This window comes from Hyla sarda, unplaced genomic scaffold, assembly GCF_029499605.1.
Source record: "Hyla sarda isolate aHylSar1 unplaced genomic scaffold, aHylSar1.hap1 scaffold_739, whole genome shotgun sequence".
In the NCBI taxonomy this organism is placed as follows: domain Eukaryota; kingdom Metazoa; phylum Chordata; class Amphibia; order Anura; family Hylidae; genus Hyla; species Hyla sarda.
The window spans coordinates 23,995-44,687 of NW_026610761.1; the positions used below are offsets into that span (position 1 = coordinate 23,995).

The following is a 20,693-nucleotide window of genomic DNA, read 5'->3' on the forward strand; positions in this document are numbered from 1 at the left end:
CAGTGCAGCAATGCTTATTCAATACCGCCAGCAGATGGAGACACTGGGGGATAATTTTCTAAGGATTTATACTGATTTTTCCTGTCTGAATTTGTCGCACAGAAAGTTGCAGGCCAAATATGTGTGACATTTCTGCGACTTTAGCTTCTAGAGCATTTTTACAACATTATACATAGGTGCTGAATACATAAAAAGCGACTGTTCAGCGACAGACAAGTCGCATCGGCTGAAAGTAGGCCAGAATGTCAGTCCATGTTGGAGCAGGTTTAGATACAGTCTAAAGTATAGATCTCAAAGTCTGTGCACAGAATTTAGCAAGGGCCTCGCACCTTCTGATGCATCAGGTAGGTGCACAATAGCATAGCCTAACCCTCTGTACTTTGGTCTATATTGATGCGGGACATAGACAGCCAGCTGATGACCAATCCATTAGTGCAATGGATGGCTGGAAGCATTTGTCTTTGCCTTTGCAATACCACAGAAGCAATGCATGGTCAATGTACAGCAATGACACACCTGTGTGAACAGCCAGGAGACCCCCCCCCCCCCCCCATGTTATGTTACATAGTTACATAGTTAGTACGGTCGAAAAAAGACATATGTCCATCAAGTTCAACCAGGGAATTAAGGGGTAGGGGTGTGGCGCGATATTGGGGAAGGGATGAGATTTTATATTTCTTCATAAGCATTAATCTTATTTTGTCAATTAGGAACATTCAGCACCCACCCGCTATCAAGGCAGCTGCCTATCATGTCATGCCCTACCTGCACAGGTGTGCTGGCTACTCAAATGATCCAATTAAGGAGGCCATTTAGTCAGCAGCAGCAGAAGTCCTGTGCCTGGACGCTCCAACAGCGGCCAGACACAAGCAGAAGCAGAAGCAGCAGAAGCAGCAGCAGCACCACCTTTTGTTTTTTGGCTGCAGCAGCAGCAAGGCCCACAGGGCTGGCTAGCTGGCTAGCCAGCAAGCAGGTAGCAATGAAAGTAGGAATCTTTCTTTTTAACCCTGTAAGGGGGTGGTGCACTGTACCCGAAGATACTGCCATATCGGGTCAATGCATAGGGCGACGGAAGCAAGCTTCGAAATCGGCCCCCGTTCTCAAAAATCCATTTAATATATGGTCCCCAGATAGGGGACGTATCAGATATTAAACTGATAAGAACAGATACTACACTTGATCTTAGCCAAAAGGCCGAGAAGCGATAACCGTGAAAGGGGCGGGCCCAACAAGGTGCCCTTCATGGGCACTATCACTGCTTGCTGTCAGGGAGGCTGCCAGACAATTTTCCATGCACACTCTGGGCTGGGGGGCAGTCAACCACCAGTACACACAGCAGAACCTAAACCCATACCATTATTGCTAAGCAGCAAGACAGGGGCCCATTGCACTCCCACGGGGCCTTTTTAAATGCAATCCATAACCCGGATTTGCCAGGAACCCTTCTTACTCCTCCTACTTGCATGTGACACTGGGCTTAGGATCTGCATAGGAAACACACACACAAGCACACACCTACCTTTGTTGCCTGCAGATGCCTCCTTGGCTGTCCCCAAACGGTATCAAACCAACACCCACGGGAAGCTGTAAGCATAGAGGACATGCCTGCACCCCATTGGACTTACCTGTGTGGGTTAAATCCGGGTTATTTGACAACCTATGGCGGTGATGGTTCTGCTCAGGCAGAGCAGTGCTGATGCTCCTCATAAAGCTGTCGCTGCTGTGAAGGTTCTAGGTGACATCACAAATCCCTATGGTTACATACACAACAAAGCTGGGTTGTTGTTGTTTACACTCTGCAAGGCCTGTGGAAGTGAGTGACATCATAGCACTGTAGTTCTGAGGGTTCTAGATGGATGCAACAATCTCCTGTTGCTTCTATGAAGGCCATAATAGACGACATCACCAAACAGCTCCATAGTCACATACACAGCAAAGGAGAGATGTTGTTTACACCTAGTGATGTCAGTGGTATTGAGTGACATCACAGCACAGTGCTAAGGCTCCTGGGCCTGGACACAGCAGCGGCTGCAATATCTCAACGGAGAATACGTTTATATATATGTGTGTGTGTGCGCGTATATATATATATATATATATATATATATATATATATATATTTCTCCGCCGAAATCACTTTTAAACCCATTTCCACCTTTTTTTCCCTTCTCTTCCTCTTACTTTTTTTTCACGTTTTTTTACGTTTTTCTCCTTTTCGCCTCTTTTCTGGGCGTATTATTCTTCTTTTTCTTCTTTTTTTTCGTCTAATGCATACCCCATCAGTGCAGCAATGCTTATTCAATACCGCCAGCAGATGGAGACACTGGGGGATAATTTTCTAAGGATTTATACTGATTTTTCCTGTCTGAATTTGTCGCACAGAAAGTTGCAGGCCAAATATGTGTGACATTTCTGCGACTTTAGCTTCTAGAGCATTTTTACAACATTATACATAGGTGCTGAATACATAAAAAGCGACTGTTCAGCGACAGACAAGTCGCATCGGCTGAAAGTAGGCCAGAATGTCAGTCCATGTTGGAGCAGGTTTAGATACAGTCTAAAGTATAGATCTCAAAGTCTGTGCACAGAATTTAGCAAGGGCCTCGCACCTTCTGATGCATCAGGTAGGTGCACAATAGCATAGCCTAACCCTCTGTACTTTGGTCTATATTGATGCGGGACATAGACAGCCAGCTGATGACCAATCCATTAGTGCAATGGATGGCTGGAAGCATTTGTCTTTGCCTTTGCAATACCACAGAAGCAATGCATGGTCAATGTACAGCAATGACACACCTGTGTGAACAGCCAGGAGACCCCCCCCCCCCCCCATGTTATGTTACATAGTTACATAGTTAGTACGGTCGAAAAAAGACATATGTCCATCAAGTTCAACCAGGGAATTAAGGGGTAGGGGTGTGGCGCGATATTGGGGAAGGGATGAGATTTTATATTTCTTCATATGCATTAATCTTATTTTGTCAATTAGGAACATTCAGCACCCACCCGCTATCAAGGCAGCTGCCTATCATGTCATGCCCTACCTGCACAGGTGTGCTGGCTACTCAAATGATCCAATTAAGGAGGCCATTTAGTCAGCAGCAGCAGAAGTCCTGTGCCTGGACGCTCCAACAGCGGCCAGACACAAGCAGAAGCAGAAGCAGCAGAAGCAGCAGCAGCACCACCTTTTGTTTTTTGGCTGCAGCAGCAGCAAGGCCCACAGGGCTGGCTAGCTGGCTAGCCAGCAAGCAGGTAGCAATGAAAGTAGGAATCTTTCTTTTTAACCCTGTAAGGGGGTGGTGCACTGTACCCAAAGATACTGCCATATCGGGTCAATGCATAAGGCGACGGAAGCAAGCTTCGAAATCGGCCCCCGTTCTCAAAAATCCATTTAATATATGGTCCCCAGATAGGGGACGTATCAGATATTAAACTGATAAGAACAGATACTACACTTGATCTTAGCCAAAAGGCCGAGAAGCGATAACCGTGAAAGGGGCGGGCCCAACAAGGTGCCCTTCATGGGCACTATCACTGCTTGCTGTCAGGGAGGCTGCCAGACAATTTTCCATGCACACTCTGGGCTGGGGGGCAGTCAACCACCAGTACACACAGCAGAACCTAAACCCATACCATTATTGCTAAGCAGCAAGACAGGGGCCCATTGCACTCCCACGGGGCCTTTTTAAATGCAATCCATAACCCGGATTTGCCAGGAACCCTTCTTACTCCTCCTACTTGCATGTGACACTGGGCTTAGGATCTGCATAGGAAACACACACACAAGCACACACCTACCTTTGTTGCCTGCAGATGCCTCCTTGGCTGTCCCCAAACGGTATCAAACCAACACCCACGGGAAGCTGTAAGCATAGAGGACATGCCTGCACCCCATTGGACTTACCTGTGTGGGTTAAATCCGGGTTATTTGACAACCTATGGCGGTGATGGTTCTGCTCAGGCAGAGCAGTGCTGATGCTCCTCATAAAGCTGTCGCTGCTGTGAAGGTTCTAGGTGACATCACAAATCCCTATGGTTACATACACAACAAAGCTGGGTTGTTGTTGTTTACACTCTGCAAGGCCTGTGGAAGTGAGTGACATCATAGCACTGTAGTTCTGAGGGTTCTAGATGGATGCAACAATCTCCTGTTGCTTCTATGAAGGCCATAATAGACGACATCACCAAACAGCTCCATAGTCACATACACAGCAAAGGAGAGATGTTGTTTACACCTAGTGATGTCAGTGGTATTGAGTGACATCACAGCACAGTGCTAAGGCTCCTGGGCCTGGACACAGCAGCGGCTGCAATATCTCAACGGAGAATACGTTTATATATATGTGTGTGTGTGCGCGTATATATATATATATATATATATATATATATATATATATATATATATATTTCTCCGCCGAAATCACTTTTAAACCCATTTCCACCTTTTTTTCCCTTCTCTTCCTCTTACTTTTTTTTCACGTTTTTTTACGTTTTTCTCCTTTTCGCCTCTTTTCTGGGCGTATTATTCTTCTTTTTCTTCTTTTTTTTCGTCTAATGCATACCCCATCAGTGCAGCAATGCTTAGTCAATACCGCCAGCAGATGGAGACACTGGGGGATAATTTTCTAAGGATTTATACTGATTTTTCCTGTCTGAATTTGTCGCACAGAAAGTTGCAGGCCAAATATGTGTGACATTTCTGCGACTTTAGCTTCTAGAGCATTTTTACAACATTATACATAGGTGCTGAATACATAAAAAGCGACTGTTCAGCGACAGACAAGTCGCATCGGCTGAAAGTAGGCCAGAATGTCAGTCCATGTTGGAGCAGGTTTAGATACAGTCTAAAGTATAGATCTCAAAGTCTGTGCACAGAATTTAGCAAGGGCCTCGCACCTTCTGATGCATCAGGTAGGTGCACAATAGCATAGCCTAACCCTCTGTACTTTGGTCTATATTGATGCGGGACATAGACAGCCAGCTGATGACCAATCCATTAGTGCAATGGATGGCTGGAAGCATTTGTCTTTGCCTTTGCAATACCACAGAAGCAATGCATGGTCAATGTACAGCAATGACACACCTGTGTGAACAGCCAGGAGACCCCCCCCCCCCCCCATGTTATGTTACATAGTTACATAGTTAGTACGGTCGAAAAAAGACATATGTCCATCAAGTTCAACCAGGGAATTAAGGGGTAGGGGTGTGGCGCGATATTGGGGAAGGGATGAGATTTTATATTTCTTCATAAGCATTAATCTTATTTTGTCAATTAGGAACATTCAGCACCCACCCGCTATCAAGGCAGCTGCCTATCATGTCATGCCCTACCTGCACAGGTGTGCTGGCTACTCAAATGATCCAATTAAGGAGGCCATTTAGTCAGCAGCAGCAGAAGTCCTGTGCCTGGACGCTCCAACAGCGGCCAGACACAAGCAGAAGCAGAAGCAGCAGAAGCAGCAGCAGCACCACCTTTTGTTTTTTGGCTGCAGCAGCAGCAAGGCCCACAGGGCTGGCTAGCTGGCTAGCCAGCAAGCAGGTAGCAATGAAAGTAGGAATCTTTCTTTTTAACCCTGTAAGGGGGTGGTGCACTGTACCCGAAGATACTGCCATATCGGGTCAATGCATAGGGCGACGGAAGCAAGCTTCGAAATCGGCCCCCGTTCTCAAAAATCCATTTAATATATGGTCCCCAGATAGGGGACGTATCAGATATTAAACTGATAAGAACAGATACTACACTTGATCTTAGCCAAAAGGCCGAGAAGCGATAACCGTGAAAGGGGCGGGCCCAACAAGGTGCCCTTCATGGGCACTATCACTGCTTGCTGTCAGGGAGGCTGCCAGACAATTTTCCATGCACACTCTGGGCTGGGGGGCAGTCAACCACCAGTACACACAGCAGAACCTAAACCCATACCATTATTGCTAAGCAGCAAGACAGGGGCCCATTGCACTCCCACGGGGCCTTTTTAAATGCAATCCATAACCCGGATTTGCCAGGAACCCTTCTTACTCCTCCTACTTGCATGTGACACTGGGCTTAGGATCTGCATAGGAAACACACACACAAGCACACACCTACCTTTGTTGCCTGCAGATGCCTCCTTGGCTGTCCCCAAACGGTATCAAACCAACACCCACGGGAAGCTGTAAGCATAGAGGACATGCCTGCACCCCATTGGACTTACCTGTGTGGGTTAAATCCGGGTTATTTGACAACCTATGGCGGTGATGGTTCTGCTCAGGCAGAGCAGTGCTGATGCTCCTCATAAAGCTGTCGCTGCTGTGAAGGTTCTAGGTGACATCACAAATCCCTATGGTTACATACACAACAAAGCTGGGTTGTTGTTGTTTACACTCTGCAAGGCCTGTGGAAGTGAGTGACATCATAGCACTGTAGTTCTGAGGGTTCTAGATGGATGCAACAATCTCCTGTTGCTTCTATGAAGGCCATAATAGACGACATCACCAAACAGCTCCATAGTCACATACACAGCAAAGGAGAGATGTTGTTTACACCTAGTGATGTCAGTGGTATTGAGTGACATCACAGCACAGTGCTAAGGCTCCTGGGCCTGGACACAGCAGCGGCTGCAATATCTCAACGGAGAATACGTTTATATATATGTGTGTGTGTGCGCGTATATATATATATATATATATATATATATATATATATATATATTTCTCCGCCGAAATCACTTTTAAACCCATTTCCACCTTTTTTTCCCTTCTCTTCCTCTTACTTTTTTTTCACGTTTTTTTACGTTTTTCTCCTTTTCGCCTCTTTTCTGGGCGTATTATTCTTCTTTTTCTTCTTTTTTTTCGTCTAATGCATACCCCATCAGTGCAGCAATGCTTATTCAATACCGCCAGCAGATGGAGACACTGGGGGATAATTTTCTAAGGATTTATACTGATTTTTCCTGTCTGAATTTGTCGCACAGAAAGTTGCAGGCCAAATATGTGTGACATTTCTGCGACTTTAGCTTCTAGAGCATTTTTACAACATTATACATAGGTGCTGAATACATAAAAAGCGACTGTTCAGCGACAGACAAGTCGCATCGGCTGAAAGTAGGCCAGAATGTCAGTCCATGTTGGAGCAGGTTTAGATACAGTCTAAAGTATAGATCTCAAAGTCTGTGCACAGAATTTAGCAAGGGCCTCGCACCTTCTGATGCATCAGGTAGGTGCACAATAGCATAGCCTAACCCTCTGTACTTTGGTCTATATTGATGCGGGACATAGACAGCCAGCTGATGACCAATCCATTAGTGCAATGGATGGCTGGAAGCATTTGTCTTTGCCTTTGCAATACCACAGAAGCAATGCATGGTCAATGTACAGCAATGACACACCTGTGTGAACAGCCAGGAGACCCCCCCCCCCCCCCATGTTATGTTACATAGTTACATAGTTAGTACGGTCGAAAAAAGACATATGTCCATCAAGTTCAACCAGGGAATTAAGGGGTAGGGGTGTGGCGCGATATTGGGGAAGGGATGAGATTTTATATTTCTTCATAAGCATTAATCTTATTTTGTCAATTAGGAACATTCAGCACCCACCCGCTATCAAGGCAGCTGCCTATCATGTCATGCCCTACCTGCACAGGTGTGCTGGCTACTCAAATGATCCAATTAAGGAGGCCATTTAGTCAGCAGCAGCAGAAGTCCTGTGCCTGGACGCTCCAACAGCGGCCAGACACAAGCAGAAGCAGAAGCAGCAGAAGCAGCAGCAGCACCACCTTTTGTTTTTTGGCTGCAGCAGCAGCAAGGCCCACAGGGCTGGCTAGCTGGCTAGCCAGCAAGCAGGTAGCAATGAAAGTAGGAATCTTTCTTTTTAACCCTGTAAGGGGGTGGTGCACTGTACCCGAAGATACTGCCATATCGGGTCAATGCATAGGGCGACGGAAGCAAGCTTCGAAATCGGCCCCCGTTCTCAAAAATCCATTTAATATATGGTCCCCAGATAGGGGACGTATCAGATATTAAACTGATAAGAACAGATACTACACTTGATCTTAGCCAAAAGGCCGAGAAGCGATAACCGTGAAAGGGGCGGGCCCAACAAGGTGCCCTTCATGGGCACTATCACTGCTTGCTGTCAGGGAGGCTGCCAGACAATTTTCCATGCACACTCTGGGCTGGGGGGCAGTCAACCACCAGTACACACAGCAGAACCTAAACCCATACCATTATTGCTAAGCAGCAAGACAGGGGCCCATTGCACTCCCACGGGGCCTTTTTAAATGCAATCCATAACCCGGATTTGCCAGGAACCCTTCTTACTCCTCCTACTTGCATGTGACACTGGGCTTAGGATCTGCATAGGAAACACACACACAAGCACACACCTACCTTTGTTGCCTGCAGATGCCTCCTTGGCTGTCCCCAAACGGTATCAAACCAACACCCACGGGAAGCTGTAAGCATAGAGGACATGCCTGCACCCCATTGGACTTACCTGTGTGGGTTAAATCCGGGTTATTTGACAACCTATGGCGGTGATGGTTCTGCTCAGGCAGAGCAGTGCTGATGCTCCTCATAAAGCTGTCGCTGCTGTGAAGGTTCTAGGTGACATCACAAATCCCTATGGTTACATACACAACAAAGCTGGGTTGTTGTTGTTTACACTCTGCAAGGCCTGTGGAAGTGAGTGACATCATAGCACTGTAGTTCTGAGGGTTCTAGATGGATGCAACAATCTCCTGTTGCTTCTATGAAGGCCATAATAGACGACATCACCAAACAGCTCCATAGTCACATACACAGCAAAGGAGAGATGTTGTTTACACCTAGTGATGTCAGTGGTATTGAGTGACATCACAGCACAGTGCTAAGGCTCCTGGGCCTGGACACAGCAGCGGCTGCAATATCTCAACGGAGAATACGTTTATATATATGTGTGTGTGTGCGCGTATATATATATATATATATATATATATATATATATATATATATATTTCTCCGCCGAAATCACTTTTAAACCCATTTCCACCTTTTTTTCCCTTCTCTTCCTCTTACTTTTTTTTCACGTTTTTTTACGTTTTTCTCCTTTTCGCCTCTTTTCTGGGCGTATTATTCTTCTTTTTCTTCTTTTTTTTCGTCTAATGCATACCCCATCAGTGCAGCAATGCTTAGTCAATACCGCCAGCAGATGGAGACACTGGGGGATAATTTTCTAAGGATTTATACTGATTTTTCCTGTCTGAATTTGTCGCACAGAAAGTTGCAGGCCAAATATGTGTGACATTTCTGCGACTTTAGCTTCTAGAGCATTTTTACAACATTATACATAGGTGCTGAATACATAAAAAGCGACTGTTCAGCGACAGACAAGTCGCATCGGCTGAAAGTAGGCCAGAATGTCAGTCCATGTTGGAGCAGGTTTAGATACAGTCTAAAGTATAGATCTCAAAGTCTGTGCACAGAATTTAGCAAGGGCCTCGCACCTTCTGATGCATCAGGTAGGTGCACAATAGCATAGCCTAACCCTCTGTACTTTGGTCTATATTGATGCGGGACATAGACAGCCAGCTGATGACCAATCCATTAGTGCAATGGATGGCTGGAAGCATTTGTCTTTGCCTTTGCAATACCACAGAAGCAATGCATGGTCAATGTACAGCAATGACACACCTGTGTGAACAGCCAGGAGACCCCCCCCCCCCCCCCATGTTATGTTACATAGTTACATAGTTAGTACGGTCGAAAAAAGACATATGTCCATCAAGTTCAACCAGGGAATTAAGGGGTAGGGGTGTGGCGCGATATTGGGGAAGGGATGAGATTTTATATTTCTTCATAAGCATTAATCTTATTTTGTCAATTAGGAACATTCAGCACCCACCCGCTATCAAGGCAGCTGCCTATCATGTCATGCCCTACCTGCACAGGTGTGCTGGCTACTCAAATGATCCAATTAAGGAGGCCATTTAGTCAGCAGCAGCAGAAGTCCTGTGCCTGGACGCTCCAACAGCGGCCAGACACAAGCAGAAGCAGCAGAAGCAGCAGCAGCAGCACCACCTTTTGTTTTTTGGCTGCAGCAGCAGCAAGGCCCACAGGGCTGGCTAGCTGGCTAGCCAGCAAGCAGGTAGCAATGAAAGTAGGAATCTTTCTTTTTAACCCTGTAAGGGGGTGGTGCACTGTACCCGAAGATACTGCCATATCGGGTCAATGCATAGGGCGACGGAAGCAAGCTTCGAAATCGGCCCCCGTTCTCAAAAATCCATTTAATATATGGTCCCCAGATAGGGGACGTATCAGATATTAAACTGATAAGAACAGATACTACACTTGATCTTAGCCAAAAGGCCGAGAAGCGATAACCGTGAAAGGGGCGGGCCCAACAAGGTGCCCTTCATGGGCACTATCACTGCTTGCTGTCAGGGAGGCTGCCAGACAATTTTCCATGCACACTCTGGGCTGGGGGGCAGTCAACCACCAGTACACACAGCAGAACCTAAACCCATACCATTATTGCTAAGCAGCAAGACAGGGGCCCATTGCACTCCCACGGGGCCTTTTTAAATGCAATCCATAACCCGGATTTGCCAGGAACCCTTCTTACTCCTCCTACTTGCATGTGACACTGGGCTTAGGATCTGCATAGGAAACACACACACAAGCACACACCTACCTTTGTTGCCTGCAGATGCCTCCTTGGCTGTCCCCAAATGGTATCAAACCAACACCCACGGGAAGCTGTAAGCATAGAGGACATGCCTGCACCCCATTGGACTTACCTGTGTGGGTTAAATCCGGGTTATTTGACAACCTATGGCGGTGATGGTTCTGCTCAGGCAGAGCAGTGCTGATGCTCCTCATAAAGCTGTCGCTGCTGTGAAGGTTCTAGGTGACATCACAAATCCCTATGGTTACATACACAACAAAGCTGGGTTGTTGTTGTTTACACTCTGCAAGGCCTGTGGAAGTGAGTGACATCATAGCACTGTAGTTCTGAGGGTTCTAGATGGATGCAACAATCTCCTGTTGCTTCTATGAAGGCCATAATAGACGACATCACCAAACAGCTCCATAGTCACATACACAGCAAAGGAGAGATGTTGTTTACACCTAGTGATGTCAGTGGTATTGAGTGACATCACAGCACAGTGCTAAGGCTCCTGGGCCTGGACACAGCAGCGGCTGCAATATCTCAACGGAGAATACGTTTATATATATGTGTGTGTGTGCGCGTATATATATATATATATATATATATATATATATATTTCTCCGCCGAAATCACTTTTAAACCCATTTCCACCTTTTTTTCCCTTCTCTTCCTCTTACTTTTTTTTCACGTTTTTTTACGTTTTTCTCCTTTTCGCCTCTTTTCTGGGCGTATTATTCTTCTTTTTCTTCTTTTTTTTCGTCTAATGCATACCCCATCAGTGCAGCAATGCTTATTCAATACCGCCAGCAGATGGAGACACTGGGGGATAATTTTCTAAGGATTTATACTGATTTTTCCTGTCTGAATTTGTCGCACAGAAAGTTGCAGGCCAAATATGTGTGACATTTCTGCGACTTTAGCTTCTAGAGCATTTTTACAACATTATACATAGGTGCTGAATACATAAAAAGCGACTGTTCAGCGACAGACAAGTCGCATCGGCTGAAAGTAGGCCAGAATGTCAGTCCATGTTGGAGCAGGTTTAGATACAGTCTAAAGTATAGATCTCAAAGTCTGTGCACAGAATTTAGCAAGGGCCTCGCACCTTCTGATGCATCAGGTAGGTGCACAATAGCATAGCCTAACCCTCTGTACTTTGGTCTATATTGATGCGGGACATAGACAGCCAGCTGATGACCAATCCATTAGTGCAATGGATGGCTGGAAGCATTTGTCTTTGCCTTTGCAATACCACAGAAGCAATGCATGGTCAATGTACAGCAATGACACACCTGTGTGAACAGCCAGGAGACCCCCCCCCCCCCCCCCATGTTATGTTACATAGTTACATAGTTAGTACGGTCGAAAAAAGACATATGTCCATCAAGTTCAACCAGGGAATTAAGGGGTAGGGGTGTGGCGCGATATTGGGGAAGGGATGAGATTTTATATTTCTTCATAAGCATTAATCTTATTTTGTCAATTAGGAACATTCAGCACCCACCCGCTATCAAGGCAGCTGCCTATCATGTCATGCCCTACCTGCACAGGTGTGCTGGCTACTCAAATGATCCAATTAAGGAGGCCATTTAGTCAGCAGCAGAAGTCCTGTGCCTGGACGCTCCAACAGCGGCCAGACACAAGCAGAAGCAGAAGCAGCAGCAGCACCACCTTTTGTTTTTTGGCTGCAGCAGCAGCAAGGCCCACAGGGCTGGCTAGCTGGCTAGCCAGCAAGCAGGTAGCAATGAAAGTAGGAATCTTTCTTTTTAACCCTGTAAGGGGGTGGTGCACTGTACCCGAAGATACTGCCATATCGGGTCAATGCATAGGGCGACGGAAGCAAGCTTCGAAATCGGCCCCCGTTCTCAAAAATCCATTTAATATATGGTCCCCAGATAGGGGACGTATCAGATATTAAACTGATAAGAACAGATACTACACTTGATCTTAGCCAAAAGGCCGAGAAGCGATAACCGTGAAAGGGGCGGGCCCAACAAGGTGCCCTTCATGGGCACTATCACTGCTTGCTGTCAGGGAGGCTGCCAGACAATTTTCCATGCACACTCTGGGCTGGGGGGCAGTCAACCACCAGTACACACAGCAGAACCTAAACCCATACCATTATTGCTAAGCAGCAAGACAGGGGCCCATTGCACTCCCACGGGGCCTTTTTAAATGCAATCCATAACCCGGATTTGCCAGGAACCCTTCTTACTCCTCCTACTTGCATGTGACACTGGGCTTAGGATCTGCATAGGAAACACACACACAAGCACACACCTACCTTTGTTGCCTGCAGATGCCTCCTTGGCTGTCCCCAAACGGTATCAAACCAACACCCACGGGAAGCTGTAAGCATAGAGGACATGCCTGCACCCCATTGGACTTACCTGTGTGGGTTAAATCCGGGTTATTTGACAACCTATGGCGGTGATGGTTCTGCTCAGGCAGAGCAGTGCTGATGCTCCTCATAAAGCTGTCGCTGCTGTGAAGGTTCTAGGTGACATCACAAATCCCTATGGTTACATACACAACAAAGCTGGGTTGTTGTTGTTTACACTCTGCAAGGCCTGTGGAAGTGAGTGACATCATAGCACTGTAGTTCTGAGGGTTCTAGATGGATGCAACAATCTCCTGTTGCTTCTATGAAGGCCATAATAGACGACATCACCAAACAGCTCCATAGTCACATACACAGCAAAGGAGAGATGTTGTTTACACCTAGTGATGTCAGTGGTATTGAGTGACATCACAGCACAGTGCTAAGGCTCCTGGGCCTGGACACAGCAGCGGCTGCAATATCTCAACGGAGAATACGTTTATATATATGTGTGTGTGTGCGCGTATATATATATATATATATATTTCTCCGCCGAAATCACTTTTAAACCCATTTCCACCTTTTTTTCCCTTCTCTTCCTCTTACTTTTTTTTCACGTTTTTTTACGTTTTTCTCCTTTTCGCCTCTTTTCTGGGCGTATTATTCTTCTTTTTCTTCTTTTTTTTCGTCTAATGCATACCCCATCAGTGCAGCAATGCTTATTCAATACCGCCAGCAGATGGAGACACTGGGGGATAATTTTCTAAGGATTTATACTGATTTTTCCTGTCTGAATTTGTCGCACAGAAAGTTGCAGGCCAAATATGTGTGACATTTCTGCGACTTTAGCTTCTAGAGCATTTTTACAACATTATACATAGGTGCTGAATACATAAAAAGCGACTGTTCAGCGACAGACAAGTCGCATCGGCTGAAAGTAGGCCAGAATGTCAGTCCATGTTGGAGCAGGTTTAGATACAGTCTAAAGTATAGATCTCAAAGTCTGTGCACAGAATTTAGCAAGGGCCTCGCACCTTCTGATGCATCAGGTAGGTGCACAATAGCATAGCCTAACCCTCTGTACTTTGGTCTATATTGATGCGGGACATAGACAGCCAGCTGATGACCAATCCATTAGTGCAATGGATGGCTGGAAGCATTTGTCTTTGCCTTTGCAATACCACAGAAGCAATGCATGGTCAATGTACAGCAATGACACACCTGTGTGAACAGCCAGGAGACCCCCCCCCCCCCCCCCATGTTATGTTACATAGTTACATAGTTAGTACGGTCGAAAAAAGACATATGTCCATCAAGTTCAACCAGGGAATTAAGGGGTAGGGGTGTGGCGCGATATTGGGGAAGGGATGAGATTTTATATTTCTTCATAAGCATTAATCTTATTTTGTCAATTAGGAACATTCAGCACCCACCCGCTATCAAGGCAGCTGCCTATCATGTCATGCCCTACCTGCACAGGTGTGCTGGCTACTCAAATGATCCAATTAAGGAGGCCATTTAGTCAGCAGCAGCAGAAGTCCTGTGCCTGGACGCTCCAACAGCGGCCAGACACAAGCAGAAGCAGAAGCAGCAGAAGCAGCAGCAGCACCACCTTTTGTTTTTTGGCTGCAGCAGCAGCAAGGCCCACAGGGCTGGCTAGCTGGCTAGCCAGCAAGCAGGTAGCAATGAAAGTAGGAATCTTTCTTTTTAACCCTGTAAGGGGGTGGTGCACTGTACCCGAAGATACTGCCATATCGGGTCAATGCATAGGGCGACGGAAGCAAGCTTCGAAATCGGCCCCCGTTCTCAAAAATCCATTTAATATATGGTCCCCAGATAGGGGACGTATCAGATATTAAACTGATAAGAACAGATACTACACTTGATCTTAGCCAAAAGGCCGAGAAGCGATAACCGTGAAAGGGGCAGGCCCAACAAGGTGCCCTTCATGGGCACTATCACTGCTTGCTGTCAGGGAGGCTGCCAGACAATTTTCCATGCACACTCTGGGCTGGGGGGCAGTCAACCACCAGTACACACAGCAGAACCTAAACCCATACCATTATTGCTAAGCAGCAAGACAGGGGCCCATTGCACTCCCACGGGGCCTTTTTAAATGCAATCCATAACCCGGATTTGCCAGGAACCCTTCTTACTCCTCCTACTTGCATGTGACACTGGGCTTAGGATCTGCATAGGAAACACACACACAAGCACACACCTACCTTTGTTGCCTGCAGATGCCTCCTTGGCTGTCCCCAAACGGTATCAAACCAACACCCACGGGAAGCTGTAAGCATAGAGGACATGCCTGCACCCCATTGGACTTACCTGTGTGGGTTAAATCCGGGTTATTTGACAACCTATGGCGGTGATGGTTCTGCTCAGGCAGAGCAGTGCTGATGCTCCTCATAAAGCTGTCGCTGCTGTGAAGGTTCTAGGTGACATCACAAATCCCTATGGTTACATACACAACAAAGCTGGGTTGTTGTTGTTTACACTCTGCAAGGCCTGTGGAAGTGAGTGACATCATAGCACTGTAGTTCTGAGGGTTCTAGATGGATGCAACAATCTCCTGTTGCTTCTATGAAGGCCATAATAGACGACATCACCAAACAGCTCCATAGTCACATACACAGCAAAGGAGAGATGTTGTTTACACCTAGTGATGTCAGTGGTATTGAGTGACATCACAGCACAGTGCTAAGGCTCCTGGGCCTGGACACAGCAGCGGCTGCAATATCTCAACGGAGAATACGTTTATATATATGTGTGTGTGTGCGCGTATATATATATATATATATATATATATATATATATATTTCTCCGCCGAAATCACTTTTAAACCCATTTCCACCTTTTTTTCCCTTCTCTTCCTCTTACTTTTTTTTCACGTTTTTTTACGTTTTTCTCCTTTTCGCCTCTTTTCTGGGCGTATTATTCTTCTTTTTCTTCTTTTTTTTCGTCTAATGCATACCCCATCAGTGCAGCAATGCTTATTCAATACCGCCAGCAGATGGAGACACTGGGGGATAATTTTCTAAGGATTTATACTGATTTTTCCTGTCTGAATTTGTCGCACAGAAAGTTGCAGGCCAAATATGTGTGACATTTCTGCGACTTTAGCTTCTAGAGCATTTTTACAACATTATACATAGGTGCTGAATACATAAAAAGCGACTGTTCAGCGACAGACAAGTCGCATCGGCTGAAAGTAGGCCAGAATGTCAGTCCATGTTGGAGCAGGTTTAGATACAGTCTAAAGTATAGATCTCAAAGTCTGTGCACAGAATTTAGCAAGGGCCTCGCACCTTCTGATGCATCAGGTAGGTGCACAATAGCATAGCCTAACCCTCTGTACTTTGGTCTATATTGATGCGGGACATAGACAGCCAGCTGATGACCAATCCATTAGTGCAATGGATGGCTGGAAGCATTTGTCTTTGCAATACCACAGAAGCAATGCATGGTCAATGTACAGCAATGACACACCTGTGTGAACAACCAGGAGACCCCCCCCCCCCCATGTTATGTTACATAGTTACATAGTTAGTACGGTCGAAAAAAGACATATGTCCATCAAGTTCAACCAGGGAATTAAGGGGTAGGGGTGTGGCGCGATATTGGGGAAGGGATGAGATTTTATATTTCTTCATAAGCATTAATCTTATTTTGTCAATTAGGAACATTCAGCACCCACCCGCTATCAAGGCAGCTGCCTATCATGTCATGCCCTACCTGCACAGGTGTGCTGGCTACTCAAATGATCCAATTAAGGAGGCCATTTAGTCAGCAGCAGCAGAAGTCCTGTGCCTGGACGCTCCAACAGCGGCCAGACACAAGCAGAAGCAGAAGCAGCAGAAGCAGCAGCAGCACCACCTTTTGTTTTTTGGCTGCAGCAGCAGCAAGGCCCACAGGGCTGGCTAGCTGGCTAGCCAGCAAGCAGGTAGCAATGAAAGTAGGAATCTTTCTTTTTAACCCTGTAAGGGGGTGGTGCACTGTACCCGAAGATACTGCCATATCGGGTCAATGCATAGGGCGACGGAAGCAAGCTTCGAAATCGGCCCCCGTTCTCAAAAATCCATTTAATATATGGTCCCCAGATAGGGGACGTATCAGATATTAAACTGATAAGAACAGATACTACACTTGATCTTAGCCAAAAGGCCGAGAAGCGATAACCGTGAAAGGGGCGGGCCCAACAAGGTGCCCTTCATGGGCACTATCACTGCTTGCTGTCAGGGAGGCTGCCAGACAATTTTCCATGCACACTCTGGGCTGGGGGGCAGTCAACCACCAGTACACACAGCAGAACCTAAACCCATACCATTATTGCTAAGCAGCAAGACAGGGGCCCATTGCACTCCCACGGGGCCTTTTTAAATGCAATCCATAACCCGGATTTGCCAGGAACCCTTCTTACTCCTCCTACTTGCATGTGACACTGGGCTTAGGATCTGCATAGGAAACACACACACAAGCACACACCTACCTTTGTTGCCTGCAGATGCCTCCTTGGCTGTCCCCAAACGGTATCAAACCAACACCCACGGGAAGCTGTAAGCATAGAGGACATGCCTGCACCCCATTGGACTTACCTGTGTGGGTTAAATCCGGGTTATTTGACAACCTATGGCGGTGATGGTTCTGCTCAGGCAGAGCAGTGCTGATGCTCCTCATAAAGCTGTCGCTGCTGTGAAGGTTCTAGGTGACATCACAAATCCCTATGGTTACATACACAACAAAGCTGGGTTGTTGTTGTTTACACTCTGCAAGGCCTGTGGAAGTGAGTGACATCATAGCACTGTAGTTCTGAGGGTTCTAGATGGATGCAACAATCTCCTGTTGCTTCTATGAAGGCCATAATAGACGACATCACCAAACAGCTCCATAGTCACATACACAGCAAAGGAGAGATGTTGTTTACACCTAGTGATGTCAGTGGTATTGAGTGACATCACAGCACAGTGCTAAGGCTCCTGGGCCTGGACACAGCAGCGGCTGCAATATCTCAACGGAGAATACGTTTATATATATATGTGTGTGTGTGCGCGTATATATATATATATATATATATATATATATATATATATATATATTTCTCCGCCGAAATCACTTTTAAACCCATTTCCACCTTTTTTTCCCTTCTCTTCCTCTTACTTTTTTTTCACGTTTTTTTACGTTTTTCTCCTTTTCGCCTCTTTTCTGGGCGTATTATTCTTCTTTTTCTTCTTTTTTTTCGTCTAATGCATACCCCATCAGTGCAGCAATGCTTATTCAATACCGCCAGCAGATGGAGACACTGGGGGATAATTTTCTAAGGATTTATACTGATTTTTCCTGTCTGAATTTGTCGCACAGAAAGTTGCAGGCCAAATATGTGTGACATTTCTGCGACTTTAGCTTCTAGAGCATTTTTACAACATTATACATAGGTGCTGAATACATAAAAAGCGACTGTTCAGCGACAGACAAGTCGCATCGGCTGAAAGTAGGCCAGAATGTCAGTCCATGTTGGAGCAGGTTTAGATACAGTCTAAAGTATAGATCTCAAAGTCTGTGCACAGAATTTAGCAAGGGCCTCGCACCTTCTGATGCATCAGGTAGGTGCACAATAGCATAGCCTAACCCTCTGTACTTTGGTCTATATTGATGCGGGACATAGACAGCCAGCTGATGACCAATCCATTAGTGCAATGGATGGCTGGAAGCATTTGTCTTTGCCTTTGCAATACCACAGAAGCAATGCATGGTCAATGTACAGCAATGACACACCTGTGTGAACAGCCAGGAGACCCCCCCCCCCCCCATGTTATGTTACATAGTTACATAGTTAGTACGGTCGAAAAAAGACATATGTCCATCAAGTTCAACCAGGGAATTAAGGGGTAGGGGTGTGGCGCGATATTGGGGAAGGGATGAGATTTTATATTTCTTCATAAGCATTAATCTTATTTTGTCAATTAGGAACATTCAGCACCCACCCGCTATCAAGGCAGCTGCCTATCATGTCATGCCCTACCTGCACAGGTGTGCTGGCTACTCAAATGATCCAATTAAGGAGGCCATTTAGTCAGCAGCAGCAGAAGTCCTGTGCCTGGACGCTCCAACAGCGGCCAGACACAAGCAGAAGCAGCAGAAGCAGCAGCAGCACCACCTTTTGTTTTTTGGCTGCAGCAGCAGCAAGGCCCACAGGGCTGGCTAGCTGGCTAGCCAGCAAGCAGGTAGCAATGAAAGTAGGAATCTTTCTTTTTAACCCTGTAAGGGGGTGGTGCACTGTACCCGAAGATACTGCCATATCGGGTCAATGCATAGGGCGACGGAAGCAAGCTTCGAAATCGGCCCCCGTTCTCAAAAATCCATTTAATATATGGTCCCCAGATAGGGGACGTATCAGATATTAAACTGATAAGAACAGATACTACACTTGATCTTAGCCAAAAGGCCGAGAAGCGATAACCGTGAAAGGGGCAGGCCCAACAAGGTGCCCTTCATGGGCACTATCACTGCTTGCTGTCAGGGAGGCTGCCAGACAATTTTCCATGCACACTCTGGGCTGGGGGGCAGTCAACCACCAGTACACACAGCAGAACCTAAACCCATACCATTATTGCTAAGCAGCAAGACAGGGGCCCATTGCACTCCCACGGGGCCTTTTTAAATGCAATCCATAACCCGGATTTGCCAGGAACCCTTCTTACTCCTCCTACTTGCATGTGACACTGGGCTTAGGATCTGCATAGGAAACACACACACAAGCACACACCTACCTTTGTTGCCTGCAGATGCCTCCTTGGCTGTCCCCAAACGGTATCAAACCAACACCCACGGGAAGCTGTAAGCATAGAGGACATGCCTGCACCCCATTGGACTTACCTGTGTGGGTTAAATCCGGGTTATTTGACAACCTATGGCGGTGATGGTTCTGCTCAGGCAGAGCAGTGCTGATGCTCCTCATAAAGCTGTCGCTGCTGTGAAGGTTCTAGGTGACATCACAAATCCCTATGGTTACATACACAACAAAGCTGGGTTGTTGTTGTTTACACTCTGCAAGGCCTGTGGAAGTGAGTGACATCATAGCACTGTAGTTCTGAGGGTTCTAGATGGATGCAACAATCTCCTGTTGCTTCTATGAAGGCCATAATAGACGACATCACCAAACAGCTCCATAGTCACATACACAGCAAAGGAGAGATGTTGTTTACACCTAGTGATGTCAGTGGTATTGAGTGACATCACAGCACAGTGCTAAGGCTCCTGGGCCTGGACACAGCAGCGGCTGCAATATCTCAACGGAGAATACGTTTATATATATGTGTGTGTGTGCGCGTATATATATATATATATATATATATATATATATATATATATATATTTCTCCGCCGAAATCACTTTTAAACCCATTTCCACCTTTTTTTCCCTTCTCTTCCTCTTACTTTTTTTTCACGTTTTTTTACGTTTTTCTCCTTTTCGCCTCTTTTCTGGGCGTATTATTCTTCTTTTTCTTCTTTTTTTTCGTCTAATGCATACCCCATCAGTGCAGCAATGCTTATTCAATACCGCCAGCAGATGGAGACACTGGGGGATAATTTTCTAAGGATTTATACTGATTTTTCCTGTCTGAATTTGTCGCACAGAAAGTTGCAGGCCAAATATGTGTGACATTTCTGCGACTTTAGCTTCTAGAGCATTTTTACAACATTATACATAGGTGCTGAATACATAAAAAGCGACTGTTCAGCGACAG

General features: G+C 46.0%; 9 non-coding genes across 9 annotated transcripts; all 9 read right to left on the reverse strand.

Moving 5' to 3' along the window:
- Positions 1–1,015: 1,015 nt before the first annotated feature.
- On the reverse strand, positions 1,016–1,206 carry LOC130344926 (U2 spliceosomal RNA). Its single transcript, XR_008883724.1, has one exon. It is a non-coding gene; the product is annotated as a U2 spliceosomal RNA (small nuclear RNA).
- Positions 1,207–3,294: 2,088 nt separating this feature from the next.
- Positions 3,295–3,485, reverse strand: LOC130344921 (U2 spliceosomal RNA). Its single transcript, XR_008883721.1, has one exon. It is a non-coding gene; the product is annotated as a U2 spliceosomal RNA (small nuclear RNA).
- Positions 3,486–5,581: 2,096 nt separating this feature from the next.
- On the reverse strand, positions 5,582–5,772 carry LOC130344930 (U2 spliceosomal RNA). Its single transcript, XR_008883726.1, has one exon. It is a non-coding gene; the product is annotated as a U2 spliceosomal RNA (small nuclear RNA).
- A 2,090-nt stretch (positions 5,773–7,862) lies between these two features.
- LOC130344931 (U2 spliceosomal RNA) lies at positions 7,863–8,053 on the reverse strand. Its single transcript, XR_008883727.1, has one exon. It is a non-coding gene; the product is annotated as a U2 spliceosomal RNA (small nuclear RNA).
- A 2,090-nt stretch (positions 8,054–10,143) lies between these two features.
- Positions 10,144–10,334, reverse strand: LOC130344932 (U2 spliceosomal RNA). The gene has a single exon (XR_008883728.1). It is a non-coding gene; the product is annotated as a U2 spliceosomal RNA (small nuclear RNA).
- Positions 10,335–12,406: 2,072 nt separating this feature from the next.
- On the reverse strand, positions 12,407–12,597 carry LOC130344933 (U2 spliceosomal RNA). The gene has a single exon (XR_008883729.1). It is a non-coding gene; the product is annotated as a U2 spliceosomal RNA (small nuclear RNA).
- A 2,070-nt stretch (positions 12,598–14,667) lies between these two features.
- Positions 14,668–14,858, reverse strand: LOC130344934 (U2 spliceosomal RNA). Its single transcript, XR_008883730.1, has one exon. It is a non-coding gene; the product is annotated as a U2 spliceosomal RNA (small nuclear RNA).
- A 2,076-nt stretch (positions 14,859–16,934) lies between these two features.
- LOC130344935 (U2 spliceosomal RNA) lies at positions 16,935–17,125 on the reverse strand. Its single transcript, XR_008883731.1, has one exon. It is a non-coding gene; the product is annotated as a U2 spliceosomal RNA (small nuclear RNA).
- Positions 17,126–19,212: 2,087 nt separating this feature from the next.
- On the reverse strand, positions 19,213–19,403 carry LOC130344936 (U2 spliceosomal RNA). The gene has a single exon (XR_008883732.1). It is a non-coding gene; the product is annotated as a U2 spliceosomal RNA (small nuclear RNA).
- Positions 19,404–20,693: the final 1,290 nt, after the last annotated feature.